This window comes from Plutella xylostella, chromosome 27, assembly GCF_932276165.1.
Source record: "Plutella xylostella chromosome 27, ilPluXylo3.1, whole genome shotgun sequence".
NCBI classification, from domain to species: Eukaryota; Metazoa; Arthropoda; class Insecta; order Lepidoptera; family Plutellidae; genus Plutella; species Plutella xylostella.
This window is the reverse complement of record NC_064007.1, coordinates 6385403-6398309: the sequence shown is the minus strand read 5'-3', so window position 1 is coordinate 6398309 and position 12907 is coordinate 6385403. Positions and strand designations below refer to the sequence as shown.

General features: G+C 43.6%; 1 protein-coding gene across 1 annotated transcript in view; it reads left to right on the top strand.

Annotated features, from left to right (window-relative positions):
* The first annotated feature begins 5190 nt into the window (after positions 1 to 5190).
* LOC105397427 (trypsin Blo t 3) overlaps positions 5191 to 12907 on the top strand; it is a 52252-nt gene continuing 44535 nt past the window's right edge. Inside the window, exons 1-2 of the mRNA XM_048631028.1 lie at positions 5191 to 5479; positions 5897 to 6030. The gene's annotated coding sequence lies outside the window, so the exon portion shown is untranslated. The remainder of the gene's footprint in view (positions 5480 to 5896; positions 6031 to 12907) is intronic.

The following is a 12907-nucleotide window of genomic DNA, read 5'->3' as shown; positions in this document are numbered from 1 at the left end:
CGAGTTCTTGGGGAGTACCTATATCACACACCATGGCTTCTGAACTTGTATTCTGCATTTGTCTTGTCCACAAATATCAAACAGATTTGAAATTGGTGGCCATTTGCACAAATGAGAGCAACTTCCAATAGGGTGATGACTTTCGGCCCACCTTTAGACGTAAGTGCCAATTTCTCCATTGTCGGATATCTAACCAACAGGGATTGATTTATAAATTAAACCTCATCTCCATAACTATAAAATTCATGACAGATGTGTCCAAAGTTAACCACTACTCCCTGGTTATGCTCTAACCGAGAATGGAGAAATTTTCACTAAAGATGACAGAAGGAAATGCCACTCACAGTGCTGGTGATCCAGGTGGTGTAGCTGGCGACCCGTGCGTAGACCCCCGGGTACGAGGGGTTCCCGCAGCCGGCGCCCCACGAGGTCACCCCCACCACCACCCCGTTGTACACTAGTGGGCCCCCGGAGTCACCCTGGCAAGCGTCCGCGCCTGGGGGGAGAAATGTCATCATAATAATATCATAATTAACCAATTCATTCATTTATTCAAGTAACAAGACTCAGGGTGGCTTGCACAACTCTGACAGTATAATGTCATAGATTTAATTTTGATTAACTTTGTTGTGCAAGCTAGCCTCAGAGATTGTTAGTAGAAATGGGATATATCTGAGGGGTTCAGTACAGCCACTACCAGGCCAATGTGATGGTGGTCAAAAGATTCTAAGACATACCATGTGTTACTTAACCATTACATGCAGTAATTTTCTATCCCTGATTTGGCTACCTGAAACCGTAACTGTGGTACCTACGTTTCGGGTATTCCGATACAATTCATGCAAAAAAATTACATGGACGTAGCCGAATTCACTCTGGATTTGCCTAAATTCGATCTGAATCCCATCTATATTTATATAGACGACGATATCGTCGTGGAATCTGTGGCCGGTCTTACCTCCAACATTGAGCAGTCCCGCACACAGCATGCTAGTAGTAACAGGGAACATGTTAGCGTTGCCCTGCTGAGCCCCGAGTGCGCTGTATCGAGCGGCGCACTCTGAGCGGCTCACTTTACGCACGCTCACATGGCGGAGGCTCGGCGACACTGACGAAGCTAAGTTCTCCTGGAGATAAGGATACAGTTATAGTGGGATTGGTAAGCTCTTGATGGGTGTAGGGTGGGTAGATAGGTAGGTACTTAGATATACTTAAATACGTAACTTGACCAAAGAACACGATCTTCTGCTCTTTCTTAATATTATTAGTTATGTACGTATTCATTGATTAAAGGGTATTGGGCAAGGATGAGCATGATATTATTCTTCTTCTTCGATAAGATCGTGTCGACGACAAACTAACAAAGTCGCTTAATAATACATGCCCAGAACTGGGCCACTGATACTGCACCGCTGGTAGCGGTCATGAGCTCTTCCCGCGTACAGGTGTAGGGACACGCGGGGCATGAAGTAAGGTGCACCATAGTTTGTGGCGCTTCACACAAGCAGTTCAGATTTTGTGCATCCGTGAATCCCCACCTAGCCATATTGTCCTTACTACGACCGACCTGTGTTCGAAGTCGGTTGAAAGACTTCCAGGTCTCCCAAGGCAAGTTATGTCCAGGTGGGAGGTTCTCTGACAGCTGCACAAATGGGGTTGGAAGGGACACTTTTTGACGCCAGAGAGCACACCTCGCTTGCGCTTGGCCAGTGTTCAGTGGATCAACACATTTCATAAAGCTGCGTCGACTTGGCAGCCTTTGCGGCGCAGGGATGAAGCCATGCATGGGATGTCGTGTGTCGTCCATTTTGGCCCTTTCTGCGGAACTTGCTACAGTCCTGCGGACGTCCGGGGGCGCTATGCCAGCCAGTGGATAAAGCAGCTGTACCGGAGTCGGTTTTAAACAACCAGTTATAATTCGGCACGTTTCATTAAGTGCAGTATCCACCAGTTTGGCGTGGGCAGATCGACCCCATACTGGACACGCATATTCTCCTACGGAGAACGCAAGCGCCAGTCCAGACGTCCGCAGCACCTGTGGTGAGGCTCCCTACTTTGTGGTTGTAAGGCGCTGTAGAATGTTGTTGCGGGAGTGTACCTTCTTTTTGAAATTTTCACAGTTCTTGCGATAGGTGAGTGACCTGTCCAGGGTATTCGGAGGGAAGAACTCGAAGAGTGTCCCAGGGGGCTTGTATACCGAGGTGACGGTGCAATATCCGAAATCGCTGGTGATGACTTCTATCCCATTCTGGGTTGTACATTCAACTGACCTTGTGCTTATGCCGAGAGTAGCAAACACTGCGTTACCGTGTTTCGGGTGAGAAGTCTCGGCAATAAGCTCAAGTCCAGGGATGTGTGGTCGGCTCTGAGTCTCGTCTCTGTGGGTCTCCTGCACACACATCACGTCGCACTGCGTGGTACGGTGTAGGTCGGCGAGGATTTCGGACTTATTTGCAGAGAAACCCTCGATGTTAATAGAGACTAACTTCAGAGCCGGCGCTAGAGCTGGACTCGGTTTGTCGTCGTGGTGACAAGAATTCGACAATATTACAATTGCCCAGGGTACACGCGGAGGTTCACCAATATTACGATTGCCCAGGGTACACGCGGAGGTTCCTTTCAGCATGATATTAAAAGGTTAACATGAAAGCTTTAATCCAAATTATTCCTTAGAAGAAATGGGAGCAGATCAGGGTGGTTCTGTTTACTTGATTTCTTCTAACTATAAGCCGAAGTAAAGTTACATTAAGTACCTAGGTATGCAAGACTACAGTCAGATTTGCACTGGGATGGCATACATAAAAACTACAGTAGTAAGAGTAACTCTTGAGCTGACTGTAAGTATAGTTAGGTTCATAAAATATACTCACAACAGTCCTGCCCCAGCCAATAGCGACGACGGACGCATTATCTGGCACCACATATCCAGATGGCGGCACAATGGCCGGTCTCACAGTCGAGCTATTAAAGCTCCGGATCCGGGACGCCAGCACCACCACCGCCACGTCGTTATTACTGGTCGGGTTGTTGTAAGACTCGTGCAGGACGATGGTGGACACCTTGTGGACGGATCCACCGGACATGGAGTAGGTGGACCCGACTCGGACGGTGAAGACTGAGGGGCTGATTGCTGCGCCGTTCTGGCTGGAATTATCGAAGGATGCGTTTAGGGGGAGGATAAGGTGGGTTGTGTGGTTTGCGTGTGGCCATTCGGTGATAATAGGGTAAGTATATTTTGTAGAATGTAGCATGAACCCTACGACGTTTGATTGCAGATCCTTACGTCAGGTAAATAAAGTAGATTTTCCCTTCACAGGCAAGCATAGTGTGGAACACCCTACGGCACGGGCAACAGGACTTTAGACAGTGTGGAAATGGGGTTACCACCACCGACACATAAGCAATTAACAATCGTTAGCAGCATCGCTCGCTTGTTAAATCTCACATAATTTGAATGAATCTGACAGATTTTTCACCGACGCGCGACGCTGCATATGAATGAGTCGGTGGTGGTACGGTAGCCGGTAGACCCCTCTAAGAAGAAGAAGAAGAAGAAGAATTACTTGATGAAGCAGTGCGCGGCGGAGAGAACGTGGCGCGCCGTCAGCACCATGCCGCCGCAGTTCGGCTGACCGTTCGCCAGCACCTGGAATACATCAACAAATTATTATACTTATTACCTACTTACTAGCTGTACCAGCGAGCTTCGCTTCGCCTTAAAAAGTTTTCCCGTGGGAATACGGCGATAAAACGTAGCCTAGATGTGTTAATCCAGGGTGCCAGCAAACTCCATAAGTACCTACCAAATGACAATGGGCGTTTTGGGACCTATGTCCAATAAAGATGAGTCATACATCGTTGGATAGCTCTTTTCAAGTGAGCAAAAAATTATTATGTTGACAAATCTGTATAAGTTGTCCATTTTGAAATATATTATTCGGAAGGAAGTATTTTTCTATGGCATTGCACTCTCTCTCCTGATGACAGTTAGGGCCTAATACACGTAAACACGTATTATTAAAATGGGAGAAAATAATTTCAACTGGTTTTATTTGCTTAGATAATATACTAATATAATATTATAATGAATGATGATCATTTTGTTATAAAAATTAAAAATGAATGTGAAAATATAACAAAAACATAATAAAAAATAACAAAACATAACAAAATTACAGAAATAAAATATAAAAACTTACAAGGTACGATTATTCTAATTGGACAGTAAATCAGGACGACGACGTTTTACTCATTTCCATTGGTGCTGGTCCCAGCTTCCATAGATTTGTGTCCATCTTTTTGTAAACAGTTTAATTAAATAATTTAAAGTTTTTTAATTTAACATATTTTTTATAAATTTTTATTAAAAAGTGTCTTTTTAGGTACCTACTTACAAAAGTTTTGCATTTCTGTATATAATGTTTTTCTTTTCTTATTATAGGTACATATAGGATGTTGCCGGAGTGGTAGGTATATAGTTACCTGAAAAGGGGTGACTCAGACTCAATCTGAGCAACTTTTGTTAGGTAGTTTAACTTGATGATGACTTCAAAATTATGACATTTATTGAAATTAAATGTATTTTTAACATCTTATGATCTTTCCTTTGCCCCCTATTGTAAATTAATACTATGTCGGTACGTATAGAAATCATAAGTAGGTATATTAAAAAGACGTAAGTAGAAATATGCGAGACTTTTTACATATTTGTTGTGCCCTAGAGTTCACTTGCAAAGCTAAGGGTCTTAAGGGGACCATTAATAGCTACATTTACCTTAAATAAAATTTACACAGCGGTGTTGTAAAAAAACATTGTTATATTAAGTACTAGCTATACCCGCGAGCTTCGCTTCGCCTTAAAAAATTATCCCGTGGGAATTCCGGGATAAAAAGAAGCCTAGTTCTTTCTCAGGGTCTAGAGTCTAGACCTTACCTATGTATACTAAATTTCATTCAAATCCGTTCAGTAGTTTTAGCGTGAAAAGTAACAGACAGACACAGTACTTTTGCATTTATAATATTAAGTTAGGATAATATAAATCATAACAAAATTTCCCATATTTTACTGTACAGACCTTAGATTAACAATAAACGAACAAGACGGTACAGTTATATATTTTTACCTACTGGCATATTCGACGATGTATCTGTATCAGGTCAGTACTTATGTTACAATACCTAGCAACTAGCAACTTACAAAGCGTAGGAAAATATAGTGTGTTAAAAAGGATAGACAAGACACAAAGAGTTGTAGATTTTCACCTTTACTATAATTATTTACCACTATTGCAACACCTTGTACTGTTATATCCATCCTCATTGCTTCGCCGTAGACAAGCTAAAAAGCTGCAATAAATAAAATTGCGATGGCCATGGCTTGGCCATCCCAATTTTAACTTACTTTTGAGACAGGAAATAAACAGGAAAGTGATGGTTTTCAGTATGAAGTTACTAATTATGACTGTGCTATTTTACTATGGTAAGCTTTATTATTTACGGTAGTTAAGTATGGTAAAGAAAAATTGGGTAGATATCTATATCTATGTGTCTTTGTGGTACTTTATACTTAGCCCCCTTCATTGTTTAAAGGGAAAAAATGTAACCTTGCCGGTTTTTATTTCTATAGGCATTATTCATATACACTTAATCAAAAACTATGTAAAAAGTAGAAGAATCGCTATTTCTTTATTACCTATAGGGTACAGTCAACTCCTAGTAAAAGAGTGAGAATTTTTTTTTTTCAAAATTATATACCTATATAGGTACTGTATTACCTTACCTGCCTTAAAAATGACAATTTTAACCTTATATTTACGATCCATACATTTTATGCGATCAGGAAGTTCTCATTAAAAATATGGACTACGTATAGGTTAGTATATAATTATGTTTTCAGGATGCTGTGAGGACACGGTGATTGTGAGGGAGCCCCCCGCGCGCCCCGCGCCCCCCGCCAACAGGATCATCGGGGGACACCCCACCACCGTCAAGACATACCCTTACATGGCGTATTTAACTTCATTTTTTACGGTATTGCTTCTTTACCAGACTCACCGACATAGTATGCAGTAGTGTAGTAGCTTAGTTTGGAGCTGTCGACGACGACGCGAGCAATGAAAAAGTTAAATTTCATAATACCGACGCGTATTTGTGCTGTCTGAAGCGCAACAAAATCGAGAATAGATCACCCTGTAGAGCCGACCATCTGCAAATCATTTATTGATACTCCAGTTGAAGATGGTTGATTAGCCTCGAAAACTACTCTTAATCGCGTACTACTCGTAATGCTGTGCTCGCGAAAGACACCGTGGCGTGTTAGGAAGTAATTCGGATATCCGTAGTCATTTAAGCGAGTCATATGACCTAACCCACACCTAAGCTTTCATACTCATGTAAAAAATCGCTATATAACGCTTTATGTTGAGGCGAGCGCTGCAATCGCTTTTCTAGCGCTAAAAATCTACGTTCAGCCTGAAAATACGTGTCTTCCAATGTCTTAGCCGGTTTTTTCATAGGAATGCATACCTGAACCAGAACCTTCCGTCACTATTGCTCGTCGTAGTGTTGACGAAATGTTCCTCGCACGCTCCTCGTCCGTGCGCGTGTCGCTCGCCCTGGGCAGCTCCTCAAGCTCCCAGAACTGTCTTAGTTGCCTATCGATTGATTGAGTAAAATTACATTGTATTCTGCCACTACTGTGCGAATTGTAGATGGGGCCTGAAATTATCCAACCTAATTTTGTACTCTGTAAATAAGGATTGGTTTTTAGTTCGAAGGACCAGAGCATGTAGCGGCCTAATTTGCGTATTGAATTTGTCCTATATTTCTGGTGTTTAAAATAAGGAACAACCGCTTTTTAGTCTAAATTTACCGTCGTTAAGGAGATCCCAAAACTTATCTGCGCCTATTAAAATGTCTATCGTTTTAAAGTCTAAGAAATCAGGATCTGCTAATACGATGCCGTCTGGAATGTAGTTATGTACGCTTTGTTTACATAAGACACCCGGCAATCCCAGGATGGTGGATGTTATCTGCGGTAGCACATAACAATGTGTGCTTTGTTTACGATTATAGATGGACTAGCGGGACCGGCCGGTGACGTCACATTATTTTCAGGCACCGACAGGGCGGCGGCGGCGGCGGCGCGTTGAACCGGTTCCTGAACAACGACGGAGTTCAAGTTCACGGAGCAATCAGCTGATTCGTCGCTGTGAATTAATGAGTTATGTTTTTTCGAACATATTTTACACGGCCCGAAACCTACATGAATCTATAATATTATGACCGAACCGTAGGCAATTAGTGCATAATTTATTTTCACGTACTACACTAAGCTTCGTATCTAGGCTTGCGTCAATGAATTTAACACACGAGTACAGAGGATGTTTCGCCTGACACATGGGGCAATGTTTTTTGTAAGATTGAGAATATTGCGATGTATTCCTATTGAACGGGGGTTTGTTTGATGAAACATTACACTGGGCCGGCATTGAAAAACACTTGTTCGTAAAACTAGTTGGTTTTTTATTAATGTGTTGAACCTGCGCGTTAGTGGATGTGTTGCTACGGGACACCTGTAATGTTTCTAGCATGTCCGCCCTACTCTTGAGGAACTCGAGCAACTGATTAACGGTTAACTTTGTTGATGCGTCTTGTGAAATCAAAGAACCTTTGTGCTCCTCCCATTGTCTTTCAGTGGTTTTATCTAATTTAGAAACGACAATACGAGTATAAATTATTAAAGCACACCACGAGTCTGCAGGCCGAGACTTTTTAAAGCGCGTATATTCTTTAATATCGTGTCTATTAGTTTTCTAATGAGGGACGGTGACTCCTTATCTAACTGTTGAATGTTAAACAATGCTTTTACGTGATTTTGTACTAGTAGCCTACTATTGTTGTATCTGTTAAGAAGTAGTTCCCACGCTACTGTATAGTTTTGCGAGGATAGTTCAACCGCGTCTATGACTAACCCTGCGTCCCTCTTTAGGGATGATTTAAGGTTGTGAAATTTCGCAATATTATTTAACTCATTGGATTTATGAACTAAGGACAGGAATGTGTCTCTAAATTGAAGCCAGTTTTCGTATGAACCGTCAAAGGTTGGCAGCGTGATGGTGGGCAGTTTAACTGAATTTAATTTACCCTTTTTAGCGTTATAAGAACTATCGGCGACCTCACCACATGTTAGCATTAACTCTGCTTGTGCAATGGAACTGTAATAACTATTTTTGAACTGTTCGCGTTGAGCTTCTAAATCGTGGTCAGGGACCGCTTCTTCAAAATTTGTTTGGACACTATTAAATTCGGAAAATAAACCAGCAGCACCTTGCACGCGTAATTTCATATCAACGTGGTTTTGGGGGGATCTACTTCACCATCGGTGTTCAATGTAGTTAGTGAATTTAGTAAGCCTGCCCTTTATAATGCCACGTTTTTTAACGAGATTGCGAATCAGTTCTTCCGTCTGTCTGTCTGTTGTGGATTGGTTGTGGAGATTGAGATCGTGGCGCCGTGGCATCTTTGTCTGGGTTGAGAGTCATTTTGGTGGTCAGTGAAAAGTGGAGTACTCACGTGTAGTGCGTGACGCGAAGACTGCGAGCAGGCTGTGGCCTCGGCAGTGCGGTGCAACCGTATGTTACCCGTATGAAACACGTTATTAGCACAAATGAGGACGAGGTTGGGAAAGGGACAAGATGTCGTGTTTGCTGGGAACGACGATACTTCCTTTGGCTTGACTGCTAGTCCTTGATTGGAATTACGTCTGCGTTACGTCTCCTTCAGGCACCTGGTGTGACCCGCTTGGCTTGACCTTGACCTCGCTGATGCGTAGTTGTGCGAGATGGTTGCGTGGCAGGTACAGCTGACCTCCGTCCTTGGTGCGTATTCCGGGGGTTCCAAGGTAATCTTCAGGAATCAGCGTAATCCTTGTAAATATATGGCTCGTAAGGTCCAGAGCATGTAGCGGCCTAATTTGCGTAAGTATTAATTTGTCCTATATTTCTGTTGTTTCTGGTGTTTAAAATAAGGAACAACCGCTTTGGAATACTGATATAACGTATATTGATTAAATAAGTCAGTTACAATGTACAACATCGTGAGGAAACCTGCACATCTAGATTCTAGATGTGTATCCAAAGTGCATTGTACTTATCCCAAAACGGCGATATGGTTCGCAACCTATCACGGGAGTACAAAAATGTGCTACGAAAAGTAGGTGGCTCGCTTGTGAGCCACCTCTGACTACCCCTTCGGGGATTACAGTTGTGAGTGCATATGTATGTATATGTATGTATGTAACGTACTTTATCGCTGTATTTGCAGATACGTGGTCAGAAGCCGCTGCTGGGTTTCTGTGGGGGCGTGATACTCACACAGCACCACGTGCTCACCGCTGCGCACTGCTGCTACTTAATTAAGTAATAAATTCTTAATTTTTGTATATAGTTAGTTACGATTTAGCGGTCAGCTATATTTCCCTGTCATTAATTTACATGCTGCCTCATGAGCATTACATGAGCTTCGCTATTATACGCAGAACTAGCACCGCCAGTGGATAAAAAATACATAGTAACTTCCTTTTGAAAGCGTTTATTCCAAAAACTGCCAAGGCCACCCCCTCGTCATGCTAATTCCAATTTTTAGAACGGCCATCGTTAGCGATTTTTAGATTAACTTCTAGATTCGAAGCAAAAGGGATTAGCCGCTATAGCGACTATAACTATTATAACTAGGATTATTTCCTTTATGGTGGAGGCTTACTTACTGTACGTCATTCTCCGCTCGCTGGCGTCGTGGACGCGGTCTAAAGGAAGTTTTCCCGGCTCTAAGGCTGTTCCTCCACCACCGCCGTTACCGGGAGGTGATGACGTCGCCAATTTTGTGATATTATTTAACATATCCATGAAGTGTCCGAGCGCCGTTATCCTTTAGGTCGTTCTCGCTGACGGAGCGTCACGGATGATGACGGCTGTGGTGGACAAACGGCCTAAGACACCGTGTAGCGCATATATTTACTATAGCTGTAGCCCGCGAGCTTCGCTTCGCCTTAAAATTATTTTGCCGTGGACGACTCCCGAACTACCTACCCAATAACATGCCATGGTGGTATTAAATTAGATGAAAGTTGACAAATAAGTACGAAGATACTTGACTAAAAATGATTTTCATGACTTCATTGAGAAAAGACTTGTATAGCAATGGCAGAATAGTAATTTATAAATGTTTAATTTCAAGCATCTAACTTATGCAGTTTTGGTTTTTTCATACTACTTATTTTTTTTCACTTTAACTCCCATTTTTCAAAACAAAACCATAACTTTACTAAGGTGTGCAGACATGTTAGATTGAAAACATCTAGGTATCTTGCAATATCCTACTGTAACTAAGCTTTACGGCTGTTTTAACAGCATGCAGATTTCATCACGCACGTGGGATAGCACGCCATTTTCATATTCATATATTCACTATCCATTTATTCAGTTCAATACATCGTCATACATATTATAATCATTATAAATAATAATATAATAAAGTAAATCACTTAAATTAGGCATGTAACAAATCATATAAAACAATGTCATATAAATTAATTATTACAGAAAACAATGTCATTTAAAAAATAATATAAATACAATGTCGAAACATATGCGTAGCATAATAATAATGATTATTGGTTCATTGATAACACATATTAACATTTAACATTAAGATAATCGTCTACTGAGTAGTATGCTTTCTTGTTCAAATATTTTTTTAGCTTACATTTAAAACTAAAGTACTTTGCGACTCCCTTATGTCATCCGGGATTTTATTATAAATTTTAGGACCCATTATATGGACGGTTTTATCAGTTTTAGCAAGGCGGACTGTGTTTAGGCTCAGGTCATTCTTCCGCCTCTTCTGTAGCCTCGCAGTGGTGGAGAGGGGGGTGAAGTCGGCTCGGTTCTGGCGCACGTACTTGGCCACCTCCAGCACGTACAGGCAGGGCGCGGTGAGCACGCCCAGCTGCAGGAACAGCGCGCGCGCCGGCTCGTCCGGGGCCGCCCGCATCATGCGCCGAGCCATCCTCTTCTGCAGGAGAAAAGGCCGTTCTCGATCAGCGGCCAGCCCCCACAGCTCTATACCATATGTTAAAGCACTCTGGAAGTAACCATAGTATGCCTTAAGTAGGTTTTCTCTCGAGAGTGTGGGGACGAGCCGTGAGATAGCGTAGAAGGCGCCATTGAGTTTTGCACAGACACTATCAATTTGATAGTGCCATTGCAGCCCAGTGTCAAAATGGAACCCCACGAACTTGGCGCAGGTGTCGTACGGCACCGCAGTGTCCTGGACGATGACCGCTGGCAAATCAGCAGCGGAGCGATGCAACGAGAAGGACAGGAGATTGGTTTTGTCAATGTTGACCTGCATGCCGTTTATTGTGAACCAATTAATCAGCGCCTCCATTGTGTACACAACATTGGCTGCGAGAGACTTGACGGTTTCACCAGCGACTATGACGCAGATATCATCGACGTACATAATAAACTCCGCCTTCTCAGTTACATGAGGGAGGTCGTTCATCATCACCAGGAAGAGGACGTTACCTACATTCGAGCCTTGAGGCACTGAGCGGTCCCCTATTTCACCTGGAGACGACTGCTCACCCCCCACAACTGTGATCTGCCTGCGCCCTGACAGGAACGATGACACTAGATCATACGATGATCCGCGAACCCCATAGTGCTCGAGCTTGGCGGTAATGAGCCGGTGGTCGACGAGGTCAAAGGCGCGGGACAGGTCCAGGAAGAGGGCGGCGACGCGCCTGCGCCCCTCCAGGTGCGAGGTGACGGCTCGCAGCAGCTGCCGCGCGGCGCCGCGCGTGCTGCGGCCCGGCTGGTAGGCGTGCTGCTGCGCGGAGAGCACCCCGCACCCCCCCAGGAACGACAGCAGTCGGCTGCACAGACCCATCTCGAACACCTTGGACGGGGCAGGCACGACAGATATGGGTCGGTATTTTTTGCAATCTGTCTTACTTCCCTTACCTTTGTACACCGGGGCGACTTTTACCACTTTCAAGTCATTCGGGTAATGGCCATCTGAGACGCAATTATTTATTAGGTGGCACAATCGTTCTATTAGGTCCACCGGCAGTAGGTGCAGTAGGTCAGTAGGCATGCCATTTATGTCCTTAGCTTTCTTCCTCTTGATGTTGTGAATTATTTTTAATACTTCTACAATACCAAAAGGTTGGAAAACCATGGAGTTACTGGTAGCAGGGATACTGGTACGGATAAACTGCATAGCCGCGGTGACGTCCGGCCGCAGCGGAGTGTCGCGCACCACCGACAGGTAGTAGGCGTTGAGGTGCTCCGCCAGCTCGCGCTCGGAGCCGCGTGGCCCGCACACGGCGGCGCGCAGCACGCTCAGCGCCAGTCTCCGCCGTGCCTACACTTGTTGGTTTCGGTTTGAATGACCCGCCATAACGCCTGTGAGGTGTTGTCGCTAGTAGAAATAACCTCATTCATGAAGTCTCTCCGAGCTTTTCTAATAGAACCTACGTGTTTGGCCTGGTGCAATTTATAAAACTGGTTTAGTTCCTGATTAAGTGGGTCTTTTTCCCGCATCTTGTATGCATATTCCACGCGTTACAATGAATACTTGTATGAACGCGTGCGGGGAAATCCCACGTGCGTGATCAAATCCGCATGCTGTTAAAAACAGCCTAAGTTAATGCCGAATTTCAACCGCTAACTCCGGTTTTTGTGGGAAAATACGGTACCTAAGCTTCCCTAGCTATGGTCCCTTCCAATACGTTTAGCCTGTGCGTTGATATCGTGTGCGTGTCAGTCATAGGAATTCCGTATGTAGAAAATCTCTGCACATTTTTCCTAAAACACCTACGTAATAAGTTTCATGGTTTTAT